Genomic DNA, 13,392 nt, shown 5'->3' on the forward strand with positions numbered 1-13,392 from the left:
AAGTACTCAATAAATAATAGCTGTTCTCATCATTCCACTGGTCAAATTTGACTCCACACAAAATGAGAGTTTCAGAGTATCTGGAACATCTGAACTGAATGCTTTTGAAAGGAGTGCTGAGGGACTAGATGAATGAGTCCCTCCTCTGGTTCTGGCAAATAGGTCTCTGTTTTAAAATTGAGGCATAGAATCAGTCTCCCTAAGCTAGATCATGCTGTAGTAACAGTTCCCGAATAACATTGGCTTAAAACAACACAAATAGATTCCTTGCTCACATCCCATGTTCATCATGGTTTGCAAGGTGGAGTTGTTATACCAGAGAGACCTGGAGGGGCTTACCTCGACATTGAGTGTTCTGGCCTGGAGGTGGGGCATACACTTCCCTCCCATTCACAATTTGTTGGCCAATCCCACGGCCTCACACAAAGGGATCAGGACATGTCACACTATCGTGGCCCTGGAAGGTGGAAACTGGACATCTGATGAACACTGATGCCTACCACAGGACCACAGACATAGTTGAAAATATACTCTTACCTCGTAGGTAGTGGGGCTTGAGGCATCTTTATTGAGCTCCAAAATAATGAATTAAAGTCTGTTACAGCAGTAGTGATACATGGTGCTTCTGAACCCTGGGCAAGACGGGGTGACTCATCCAAGTTGGTGGTACACACCACATGTTGCCTCGAGCTTCTGGGATGCCGGACCATATAAGCAGTGCCATCAGTTGAGTCCTTCTGTTCAAGATGTCCAAAGCCATTTTTATTCTCTGTGGCCTTTTTTCACTATTCCATGCTAGTTGAAATGGCTTTATCTGTTTTTATCTCACGTCTAATGGGCTTAATGTGTTCTAACTGTATGGCTCCCTTTGGCGCCCTGGATACTGTGGCTGAGAGGCACCATGTAAAAGATATTGTTATTGTTGTGATGATGAGTTCAAGCAGTGGAGGGGAAATTGTGAAATAACTTGGTACTGGAGCTGTCACTATTTTCAGTGAAATGAAGCTTGGCTTCTTATTACAGTAGTAAGCCTCGAAGATTAAATGGTATCTATAGTACGTATCTTAGCAATAGTCCAAAGAAGTCAAAATAAAAACTTTCGATATAGCATTTCATATATTATGAAACAGATGTTTGCTTTTAAGTATTCTTAATTTTTTAAAAAAAGTTGACACCCATATCAGACATAAAAAAAAAACCAGCCAATGAAAAGACCCCACACACTTAATCTTAATTGTATTCATTCTCTCTTCCATTATGATTGGACGGTCAGCTATGTTAATTAATTTAACCCTTAGTACTGATCCTTTGCCAGTTTGCTGTGAGGTTGAGCAATAAGTTGTTTCATTGCCTTAGAAATGCATCATGAAGACGGAAGGTGCGTGGAGTTCTGGAAAAAAGGACTGTTGAGGTCCCTTCCCTCGTGATGATGTGATATTATGTTCCCATTACTTGAATATTCATTATGGTTTCCCACATGTTTTTGGCTACCTCTGTTTCCTGAAACTGTTTACATTATTAAGTTGGTCTGGATTATAGAAACGTAGCTCAAACTCTGTGTATAGTTAGAGTAGCTTGGGATGTTTGCATATATGGGGTAGATTCCCTTTTCAGCCTGAGAGAATCGTGGAAGGTTTCTAAGAGGAGATGAGACAGAATAGTCAGGGTCTTGTTACCAAAGGGCCTCAAACCACAGATGGAAAACACGACACAGGGCTAGTCTGAGGAATTTCTGGCACACCAGGAACTGGGCCCTCCCTGTGTCTTGAACCAGATAACTTTCCACAGAGAACACAGTGAAGGCTTCATTCCTTTTGGGGTGGGTAGAGAGGAAAGCTTTGGAGAGCATTGCCTGACTCAGAAACATGAGAAATCAGAACGTATCGATGCTGCTGTGTTTCCAGGACCTCCTACAACGAAATAGGCAGAGTATGACAAATTAATGTGAAAAGATGAAGTAGTAATGAGTACCTGTTGCATAAGAAATCTGGTAGAACTGTGATCTAGAAACACAGAGGGAATCGACTGTCAGAAGACAGAATCTGAAGCTGGCATGTTCTACTCCAAGACCCCGAGTTTATTTTCCAGCTTAGATAATTCTCTCTTCTTTTGCTTTCTCCTCTTTACTGGGAAGCAGCGTGGCCCATTGGCAAAGATTCGGGATTTGGAGCAAGACTCTCTGGCTTGGAATCCTGGCTCAGCTCCTTTTAGCTCTGCGACCCTTTTAGCTCTGTGACTTCCCTGCTGTGTTGCTCAGTTTTCCCGATTTTACAAATGGGGATCATAGTAGTACCTTCTGGGCTGAATGAATCAAATGTGAAAAGCACATATAATAGTGTTTGGCACAGAGTAAGTTGTCTGTTAAGTAAGTAAAATAAGTCCCATGTTTCCAAAGTTCCTTTTAACATAACTAGTTAAAATTCGAGAGAGTATAAAATTAATTTCTGGTGTATGTTATGATGCCGTTGGAGATAGTAAGTATGTACTTATCAGATGATCAGGTAATCATTCAACCTCCCTTAGCCTCCCTTTTGTTATCTGTAGGAAGGGAAAACATACCTATCTCAAGGGGTTGTAGTGAGGAATACATGAAATAAACATTTGAAAAGTTCTGCTTAAGAAAAGGTTCCTTCCTTATAGCACAGGGCACTCTGCTCAATATTCTGTAATAACCTAAATGGGAAAAGAATTTGAGAAAGAATAGATACATGTATATGTATAACTGAGTCACTTTGCTGTATACCTGAAACTGACATGACATTGTTAATCAACTATACTCCAATATAAAATAAAACTTTTTTAAAAATTAGTATTTGAAGACAAAAAAAGCTGCCCTTAACTAAAATGAACGAATAGAATTGATTTTTTTTTTTTTAAAAAGTGTTCCTTCCTCCCTTTTCCTTTTCCTTTTCCTTTAAATAATCGTATCCTTGACTGTTAAAGATTTTTAAAAGTTAAGGCTTTTATCCCCAACTTGCTGTCGTGAATCTGAAATGCAGCTCACTTGTCCATGTTCTGGGAAGTAGAAGTCTGAAATTAACAGGTGACCAAGGCTCTACTTAAGGAATCTAGGTTGCTAAGGTCAGCACTGCAGCAAAGAAGGAAAGGTAACAACAGCAGCTAGCATGTATTGAGTGCTTGTTGTGTGCTCGGTTCTGTTCTAAGAAGTTCTAAAAATCCTCACAACTTTATATGGAAGGGACCATTTTCATCCCCATTGTACAGAGAAAGATGCTGAGGCACAGGTGCTTAAGTAAATTACCCAAGGAGATACACTCAATACATGGCAGAGCCAGGATGTGAATCTAGACCCTCTGGCTCCCCAAACCCACGCTCTTAACCCTCTTGCCATGTCACTTCTCGAAAACAATGGCTATGAAGTCAGCAGATCTATATGTGCGTCTGCTGTGTGCTGTGTGCCCTTGTACACGTTTCATAACCTCTCTGAGCTGCGTGTTCCTCTTCTGTGATATAGGAATAAAAGGCACTGATAAATGCAAAAACTCTCTAAGGTTATTGTGAGGATCAAATTAGATTAACAAATACAAAACTCTTCGCCCCAGGCCTGGTATACAGTAAGGGCTCACTAAGTAGTAGTTGCCAATGTCATCGTGTATGACTAGAGACTGGGACAGGTTCCTCCTCATCTACCTTTGCATTTTGTCAGCCTCCAGCTCTTGACCTATGGGTTCCTGGAGGTTTATTAGTTCAGCCTCCCAAGAATGGGCATCCGCAGAAGTTGAGGTCAAAGGCATTGTCACTTTCCTAGAATCTGACACACTGTTCCTGAGGGACCAAGGGCAGTTCACACACAGTCCTCATGGAGAAGTGGGTCTAACCCACAAGCTGTGCCACTCAGCCCCCTTCCTGGTGAGGGCTTTGCCCACCAATCCTTAGACTAGGTAGACTCCTCACAAGGACAGCACTTGGGGTTCCAGGTTTGGTACCAGCTGAAGTGCTGGAGATTGCTGTGGCGTGCACTTCTTTCAGCATTTTTTGGTTTGATTGCCTTTATTAATGCAGATCAAAAACATCCACACCTTTGGGAATCCCTGAGTGTCTATGACTCAGCCTCAGAGAACTGTGCGTTTCTTTCTCTGCCTCTTTCTGTGAGCACAGTGTCCACAGCTCTTTCACAAGTAAAACTGCCCTAATTTCTACCCCTCAAGTCAGTGGAGATGTGTCTGTTCAAGGCCAAGAATTCCTCTTTGCAAGAAATGCATTTATCTCCGAATTTATGAGCTATACAGATTAATTTTTCATTCATTTAATTTGCTTCCTGGGGACACAAACCATTTTGATGCAATAGATTTTGATATAGAACTTAGATAATAGAGGAAAGGCTGCCTGAATAACGAATTTAAAACCTCAGCATCAGAGATGTTGGAATAAATACAATTGCCTTGGAAATATACTGCTTTGGAATGAAGACATTTAGATGGTAAATGACCTCTACATTTACATATCCTGGCCCAAACTCTTCCCTGAATTCCAGACTTGCATAGCTAAAGGCTTCTCTCCTCAGATATCTCATTGGCAAGTCAAACAGCATCTTCAAAAAAGAATTTGACTTCTGCTTCCACCCAGGCTTGTCTGTGAATCCATTCAGCCTTCTGCATCTGGTAAATGGCCTCGCCAGTTACTCAACTCAGAAAGGGGAGTTCTCCTTTGATCCCTCTCCCTCCCTCCTCAACTACGTTGGGTGGGCCTTGTACTTCATCAGCAAGCCGTCTCATTCTATCACCGAATAGCTCTCAAATACATCCACTTTTCTTAAATTCTGTAGGCACCATCCTAGTCTAGGCCACCATCGTCTCCTCTGATCTCCCCAGAACAGCCTCCAAGCTCATTTGATCGCATTCTCTGCCCAGCAACGCGAGTATTTAAGTCTTGTCACTGCTCTGCTTAAAGCCCCAGCTGCTTCCCAGTGAACTCAGAATAGGATCCAAGTTTACTACCATAGCCTATAAATCCCTGTGCCTCTCCCTCCAACTTCATCTAGAAACTACCAAATGATGTTTGAGCCACCCTGGAACTTTTTTCAGTGCCTTGAACATCAAGCCTGTTCACACAAGTTAGCCTAGATACCCAACTAACACAGTCAGCTCTGTAGTACTGTAATAGGTTTATAATACTTTTCACACAAATAACACATAAAAAACAAACACAAAAATAAACATTTTTAATCTTACAGTACAGTACCTTGAAAAGTACAGTAGTCCAGTACAACAGCTGGCATCCAGGGGCACGTTCGCATCTTTGAAAGTTCACAAATTGAAGGTTCGGATGTAGGGAACTTACTGTAGTCCTTCACTACCCCATGACCCCTCTCCACCGTGCCTGCAATATTCTCCTCTTTTCAGCTAGGTTTCTACTCATTTAATAATTTCTATCAAATTAAAACTATTTATTTGTTTGCCTATTTGTCTGTCTTCCGAATCAGAATGTAAATTCCATGAAAGGAGTGTCTAGATACATTTTGTTTGCTAACATATATCTAGCTTATATAGCTCAGATCTTGACACAGGGATACTCACAAATTATATGTAGAATAAATTAGTGGATAAATGAATTAATAAAATAATATAAATAGTATTTATTCAAATATTTTTAATTGTTAGCAATAATTAGTTCACCACATTTGTATTGAATGACAGAGCATGGACCGTGGAGTCTGACGTATAGGACATTTTGTCCTGGTTCTATCTCTTACTTAGCTGGGTAACCTTAGACAAACTAACCCTTTAAAGGGTCTCAATTTCTTGATCTGTAAAATGCGAGTTATAATGCTCTCTGTTGTATAAGTTGAAAAGTCCAGTGAGATAATGCAAATAAAAAGCGGAGTCCACAGTCATCACAAGTGTTCAAGAGAAGATGCTTGCTGTTATCTTCATTAGAAGGACCACAAAAGGCATTGAGGGCCAATTAGCAAATACAGTTGACATTTTCCTGCCTGCATAGGGCAGACAGCAACTAACAGACAATCTAATGCACTATGCTTTGTGCCATTATAGAGGATACACAGATAATAAGCGCTTCTTGAATGTTCTGGGCATCAAAGTCAAATGGATTTTCTTTACTTATATTCCATCAGTTACTTAAAATCTTGCCACATTGTAATTTGCTTCATATTTGAATCTTGATTTTCTTAGGCAAATTTTGTGTTTTTCCAGAGTTCCTAGTTCTTACTTTTTTTCTTGCGTATGTAGCTTTATCTGGTTATTTTACTTTTTCCAGCCTCTCAGTCATACTGATTATACAGTTAAGGCTCTTCTGCCTCCTTAGACTTCCCCCTTTTGAAGATCTCTGTCCTTCTCCATCTCTGCCTTGTCCAAGCTGTCGTTCTGGGACCTTCCTTCCCTACACTTGTTGGCTGGTCCTCAATGCGTACCAACATTTTCCTCTTATTTCATTTACTCCAGTGTTTTACTGGAGTCAACTTCAAGAAACATACTTAGTAAGTTTAATCTTTGAAAGTTCGAAAATACCTTCATATTTGATTAACCATTTGACTGGATATACAATTCTAGGTTTAACGTCATTTCCGTTTAGAAATTTGAAAGCAAGCTTCACTTTCTTCTAGTTTCTAGTAGAAACCAGTGAGACTAGTCTATATTGAGGCGTTTAATCCTTCTGCTTTCAGCCCTACTTCTAGTCTAAGATCTGTCTCTCTCTTAATCATTGATTTTAAGAAAAGAGGCTCAGGAATTCCCTGGTGGTCCAGTGGTTAGGACTCGGCGATTTCACTGCCAAGGGTGCGGGTGCAATCCCTGGTCGGGGAACTAGGATTCCGCAAGCCATGCACAGAGTGGCCAAAAATATAAAAAAATAAATTAATTACATTAAATTTTTAAAAAAGAGGCTTTGGGGGAGGTGAAGTAGACCAATTGGCATCGACTTCCTCTCAGTGTCCTTGTAGAATATTCTGTGCTTCAGCTTTCTCTACCTCTTTTCCCCATCAACATGATCCCATCCATGTCATTCTTAAATTTGTTGGAATATCCCATTCACTAGTAATGCTCTCTCCCATCCTTTTTCCTCATATGAAGTTTTATGTTTGTTTGTTTAACTCATGTACTTTTATTTCAGTGGCTTATCAGGAGAGAGTGAAGGCAGTTATAGCCGTTCAAAGCCCCAAAATACACAACTTGAAATTATAGTACAGTTCGCCATCATTTAGAGTTACTGTAATTTATTGAACCAGTGCCAAAGTTTTGGACATATTTTCCTAATTTTTTTTCAGTATTACAACTATTTGACCTTTTTATCTAGAAGGAAGCGGTTAGAGATAGGCCTTTGAGGACAGTACATGAGGGAATGATTGCTAAACACCTACTCTTAACAAGGTAACCTTTGGAAGCTAAGAAAAGATGGAAAAGTTTTCTTTCTTTCTTTTTTTTTTAAGTTCAGAATGCCCCACAAAGAACCCTCACAGGCTGTGTGTTAGAAAGCCTTGTGGGAAGGAGAGAGGTATTAAGAGTATTAAGGAGATTTAGAAAGTTGTTTATTTAGATCCTTGCCAATAAAATTTGTCGATATTCCTGATTACATCCATAGAAAAAAAAATTTTTTTAAGCAGGATTTCTCCATCTAAGTGTGTGAACACTTTTAAAACTCTTGATGTTGAGTTGACAAATTTCCCTCCAGAAGGATTGCACCAATTTGCATTCCTACCAATCACAGACCTCTTTTATTTTTTATTTATTGTTTTTGGCTGCGTTGGGTCTTCGTTGCTGCTCGCGGGCTTTCTCTAGTTGCGGCGAGTGGGGGCTACTCTTTGTTGCGGTGCGGGGGCTTCTCACTGCGGTGGCTTCTCGTTGCAGAGCGTGGGCTCTAGGCACACAGGCTTCAGTAGTTGTGGCGCACAGGCTTAGCTGGTCCACAGCATGTGGGACGTTCCCAGAGCAGGGCTCGAACCCAGGTCCCCTGCATTGGCAGGCAGACTCCCAACTACTGCACCACCAGGGAAGTCCCAATCACGGACGTCTTAAACACACACTAAGATGACATCCACAAGATGATTTGCTAGTTTTATAAACAAAATTGGGGCTCATTATCTTCATACACATTTATTTGATTATTACTGATGTTATTACCCATATTGTATTACCCAACTGCTCAAACCAATCCTCCGTAGGTATTGCCAGCCTCACTTTAGAAATCTGTAGACTGAGACTCAGGGACTTTTTTTTTTTTTTTTTTTTTTTTTTTTTGCGGTACGCGGGCCTCTCTTTGTTGTGCCCTCTCCCGTTGCGGAGCACAGGCTCCGGACGCGCAGGCTCAGCGGCCATGGCTCACGGGCCCAGCCGCTCCGCAGCATGTGGGATCTTCCCGGACCAGGGCACGAACCCGTGTCCCCTGCATCGGCAGGCGAACTCCCAACCACTGCGCCACCAGGGAAGCCCTCGGGGACTTTTAAGAATTCTCAAGATCACACAGCTTTCAAGTGTTTGAAAGCATATGCGGGTGTGGATATTGCTTTGCCCAAAAGTAATTTAAGAACATGTGACTTATCTGCTCATCGTTCTTTTTAAACAGAAAATCAGATCATTCTTTCTGGACCTTAGATGTAAATAATTATGTCAAACATGTTCTACTTCTTGAAACAAATAGTTGAAGAACCCTCCATGCAAAGCCTAGACTGGGAGGGACGTCCCAGGTACATAGGATTATTGCACAGGGTTACAAGGACAGGATTCAATGGACCCATGAGAACTTAGCTTTCTCTGGGATCTAGATATTGCCTTCCTTGTCTCACTGTGCGTGTCTATGTATATTTTTACGGGACTGTAAATTTCTGGTTTTTATGAACCATGTGGCAAAATGATCCTCCACAGTAGCTCCTCACTCTGCCCCATCCCCAGGTTCACTTTCCAAAGTTTCAGTTACCTGTTGTCAACCGTGGTCTAGAAATATTAAACAGAAAATTCTAGAAAAAAATAATTCATAAATTTTAAATTGTGTGCCATTCTGAGGAGAGTGATGAACTCTCCTGCCATCCCCCTCTGTCCCTTGAATCATCCGTTTGTCCAGCGTATCCACCCGTTAGTCACTTAGTAGCCCTCTAGGTTATCAGATTGACTGTCCGTCAGTGGCAGCACATGTGTTCAAGTGACCCTTATTTTACTGAATAATGTTCCCAAAGCACAAGAGTAGTGATGCTGGCTATTCAGATATGCCAAAGAGAAGCTGTAAAGAGCTTCTTTTAAGTGAAAAGGTGAACGTTCTCAACTTAATAAGGAAAGAAGAATAAACTGTAAGCTGAGGTCGCTGAGATCTACAGTAAGAGCGCATCTTCTATCTGTGAAATTGTGAAGAAGGAAAAAGAAATTTGTGCTAGTTTTGCTGTCACACCTCAAACTGCAAAAGTTAAGGCCACAGTGTGTCATAGGTGCTTAGTTAAGATGGAAAAAGCATTAAATATGTACAGTAAGATATTTTGAGAGACCACTTTTACATAACTTATTATTATAGTATATTGTTACCATTGTTCTATGTTATCAGTAGTTATAGTTGTTCATCACTTACTGTGCCTCATTTATAAATTAAACTTTATCATAAGTATGTGTGGATAAGAAAAAAGAGTATACATAGGGTTTGACATTATCTGTGGTTTTAGGCATCCACATGGGGTCTTGGAAACTATCCCCTACAGATAAGGGAGCACTGCTGTATTTAGGAAACGTATAGAAAATTACAATGTGAAAACGGCCAGTACAGTACAGATACCTATACCATACTCTGATATTAAATTACATGGACAAACCCCAGCTTCAGAATCTTCCTAAAATCAGTCATATGCAAAATACCTGGTTTCTGAAGGGGCATATGAAAAAGTATATACAATTTCATAAACTGCAGTATGGCTTACTTAGTAACTTATATTTATTTAAAGAAGCCTAAGCTTTCCAAATATATAGTATCTTCCAGGTGTCTTTATCCTAGCAAGTCTAAAAATTACCAAGTAATACCATTCCACCAACCTAAATTCTCTAAGATTTTTTTGTGCAAAGTGTTAAACGCCCTTCATCCCAAACTTGGTAGCATAGTGTTCGGTGTGGATCTGGAAGCTCCCAGGAAAGGATGGTGCATAGTGAGGGTGACACAAGTTGAACTGCCCTTTCCTATGGCTGGACCTGAAGAATTCCCTTATACATCATCCCTGCAGGGAGGTTAAAAGTCCCAAGTTCGAAGTACCAATATCACAGTACTCCAATGTGGATGAATCTCAAAAACATTATGCTAAGTGGAGGACACCAGACACTTAAAGGTCACATACTGTATGATCTCATTGATACGGAGTATCCAGAATAGAGAAATCCCTAGAGACAGAAAGAAGGTTAGTGGTTGCCAGGGGCGTGAGGGGAGGGGAGAATTGAGAGAAACTGCTTAAGGGATGAGGGTTTTGCTGAGAGTGTAACTGAAAGTGGGATCTGGCTGCTCGCCAGTAAAGAGGCAAGGTTGGCAGAAAGGAAAGTCTGCCTGATTTTGCATGCCGGCGACTGGGGGCCATGCGGGGGAGGGCGGATGCCTGTCCAAAGGCCGACTCCACCCCTCACAGTCAGGGGGCAAGAGCTTTTATAGGTTGAAGGAAGGGGCTACATGCAGAAACAGCACAGTCAGCTCTGACAGTCATCTTGAAATCGGTCATCGCTGGTCTGACCAGCGTCATCCTGATTGTTTTAAGTACAGTTAATCTTCAGTTCCAGGGTCGGTTTGTTCCCATTTCCTTGAGGCCAATTCTTGGAATTGTGGCAGCTAATGTCACGGCTACAGTCTGGCCATCACGTAGTTAACTTCTTCCACCTGATGGGGTTTCAGCGTCTATAAGACAGCTCACAGGATAGGGCTCAGAATATTATCTATAGCCCTTGAGAAGGAACTAAAGGTCCTTAACTGCGCTTAATGACTCAACTATTATTATTTAGTCTTGTTGTACGGTTTTCCTTTGTTTCTGCATTTTCTCATTTCTCTGATTAAACTTATTCTTTGGTTAAAGTTTTTCCACAGACAAAAGGCAGGCGGAGGACATGGGGGCCAAGGACCACAGGTGGGGCCCTGCTCCGTTTCAGGAGCAATGGAAATATTTTGGAACTAGATAGAGGTGGTAGTCACACAGCGTTGCAAATGTATTAAATGCCACTGAATAGTTCACTTGAAAATGGTGAATTTTATGTTATGTGAATTTCACCTCAACCCATTCTTTTTTTAACAAAACTCCAAGTTCCTAAACCCAACAGACCTGGACTTGGAACAGACCTGGACTAGGACAACTTTTCCTAGCTGTATGATGTTGGGCAAGTTATTCTCATTTTCTAACCTGGATCCTAACTTTAACCCTTTTACCTTAAACCTCCGTCAACATCCATACAGGATTGCCGTGAGGATTATAGGAGATCATGTATGTAAAACATTTGGCACAGTGGCTGGCACATCCTAGATTCTTAGGAAACGGTAGCTACCACTGCTAATACTCCTGGCAGCAGCAGCAATAGCAGTAAATGGTAGCTGTGTTTCAACCCAGATTCCTGAAGAGTCAAGTGATTATCTTCCAGTTGATCGTCTTGCTTCAGGTCATCCAGTAGGAAAGGAACACATACCTGACTTCGACTTCAGCCTTGTATTCGCTCAGCAGAGTCCTTCTTTTGAAAGACAAGTTTTAGATGAAAACCATGGTTAATGTCAAAATGGAACACATCCCTAAAACACCAAATTATCAGCTTTCCTGGGAGCGTAGGGGACACTGCTTCCCAATGTGTGCTCCTTTCCTAAAAAGGGACCAACCCGTGAAAAAACAGTCATACACTGGAGCATTTGAAAGGAAGTGTGAGAAGGGGAAAAAAAAGGAATTTCCCTGAGCTTCAGAGAAGGAAAACTGTGCAATCAGTTGGAAGTTGCCATTTATCTGGAGTGCATGGTATGGGTGACAGACAGGGGTGGATGGTTTTAGGAGGTCTGTGTCCTCTCTCTCCATCAACAATGGCTTCCTCAACATGACCTTTTCTGAATGGAATTCTCCGAAGAGCCGGGAGCACATTTGCTGCTTTACTGACTGACATTCTGTTACCCACATGTGCTTTGGTTTTATTTGTTCTTCCTATGAGCTCCCCAAATCGAGAGGAGGCTGGAAGAATTTTTATGAGATAGAAATGTACTGTTTTGTAGTCTCCTTGTGACTCCCTAATTTGTTTTCCCGAAGCCTAATCAAGTGAGACGTAAAGGACAGCCAACATAAATACCATTTATTGAATGAGGCAACAAAAGTAAAATCTGTTGAAACAGCATGTTCCCCAGCTTGTCCATGGAAGAGTGAGAAGCAAGACGAGGCTGCTAAGGTTATGGAAAGTACATGGTCTTCAATGTGAGACAGCTCAGGTGGACATGGATTTGCTTCCTGGTGCTATTAATTATTAGCCATGTGACCTTGAGCAAAACCTTATTAGCTTTGGGAACTTTAGTGTCATTATGTGAAGATTGGGGATGATAAAATCCATTCCCAACAGGTGTTGAAAGCATTTCTTGAGTTACCCTATTTGCAGTGGCTCAGTGCTCAGCAAAGAGCTGACAATAAACATCCTTTTCCCCTTGCACTGCAAAGCATCAAGGGAGGTGATGGGGCAGCTTTTGTCATCATAGTGGCCGGCAGGTTTTGTGCATTGTTGTGGGTTAGGGGATGCTTACTTCATGCTTTCTGTCCATTATCTCATTTAAATCCTTACATCAAGTCTATGTGGTAAACTTTATCATACCCAGTTTAGTTGCAGAACACAAGGCTCAGAGACGTTAAGTAATTAGTCCGAGATGGCGCTGCTCGAAAGTAGAAGAGCTGATATCCAAACAGAAGTCTCTCTGACAATGAAGCTTGCACCCATAACCTCTTCTGCCACCTAAAGGCTTCACCCAGGGTCTGGCTGAGGTGTAGTTGATCTGTGGTCTTTTGAACTGAATCTTGGAACCCTACAGTAGATGCTGAGTAGTAAACCTTTGTGTTACCTTCACCTGGGGTCAGATTTCCAGCTTCAGAGAGACACTATGTACCCATGGCCACTGTTCTCTGGGACCCAGAAAGTCAACTCAGTTGAGTGACCTACCCCTGTGGGTCTTTGTGACAGGCCAGGCATATTCATGTGGCCCCCTGCATGGTGGTGGGCAGGTCAGATGACCACTGCACAGTTGGATAAAGCTAAGTCAAGAAAAGCCATGTGTGCAAATGCAGTTCTTTCCAAAATGATGGTCCATCTGCAAGGGTGTAACCGGCAGTGATATTCCTGGCATTCACCGCAAACACCCCAGGCTGCTTGGGTAATGAATTTCTTTTTTTTTTTTTTTTGGGTGATGAATTTCTGAGGGTTAGTCATTAACAGGTTTCCTGCATTCCTCCCCCTTTGACAG

General features: G+C 41.6%; 1 protein-coding gene across 3 annotated transcripts in view; it reads left to right on the forward strand.

The window, feature by feature from the left end:
• Positions 1–13,392, forward strand: part of SUGCT (succinyl-CoA:glutarate-CoA transferase) — a 793,918-nt gene that overhangs the window by 680,023 nt on the left and 100,503 nt on the right. The gene's annotated exons all lie outside the window — the stretch shown is intronic.

Source organism: Delphinapterus leucas, chromosome 9 (genome assembly GCF_059928025.1).
Source record: "Delphinapterus leucas isolate spDelLeu-1000000601 "Yukka" chromosome 9, BTC_Dleu_Yukka2, whole genome shotgun sequence".
Lineage (NCBI taxonomy): Eukaryota > Metazoa > Chordata > Mammalia > Artiodactyla > Monodontidae > Delphinapterus > Delphinapterus leucas.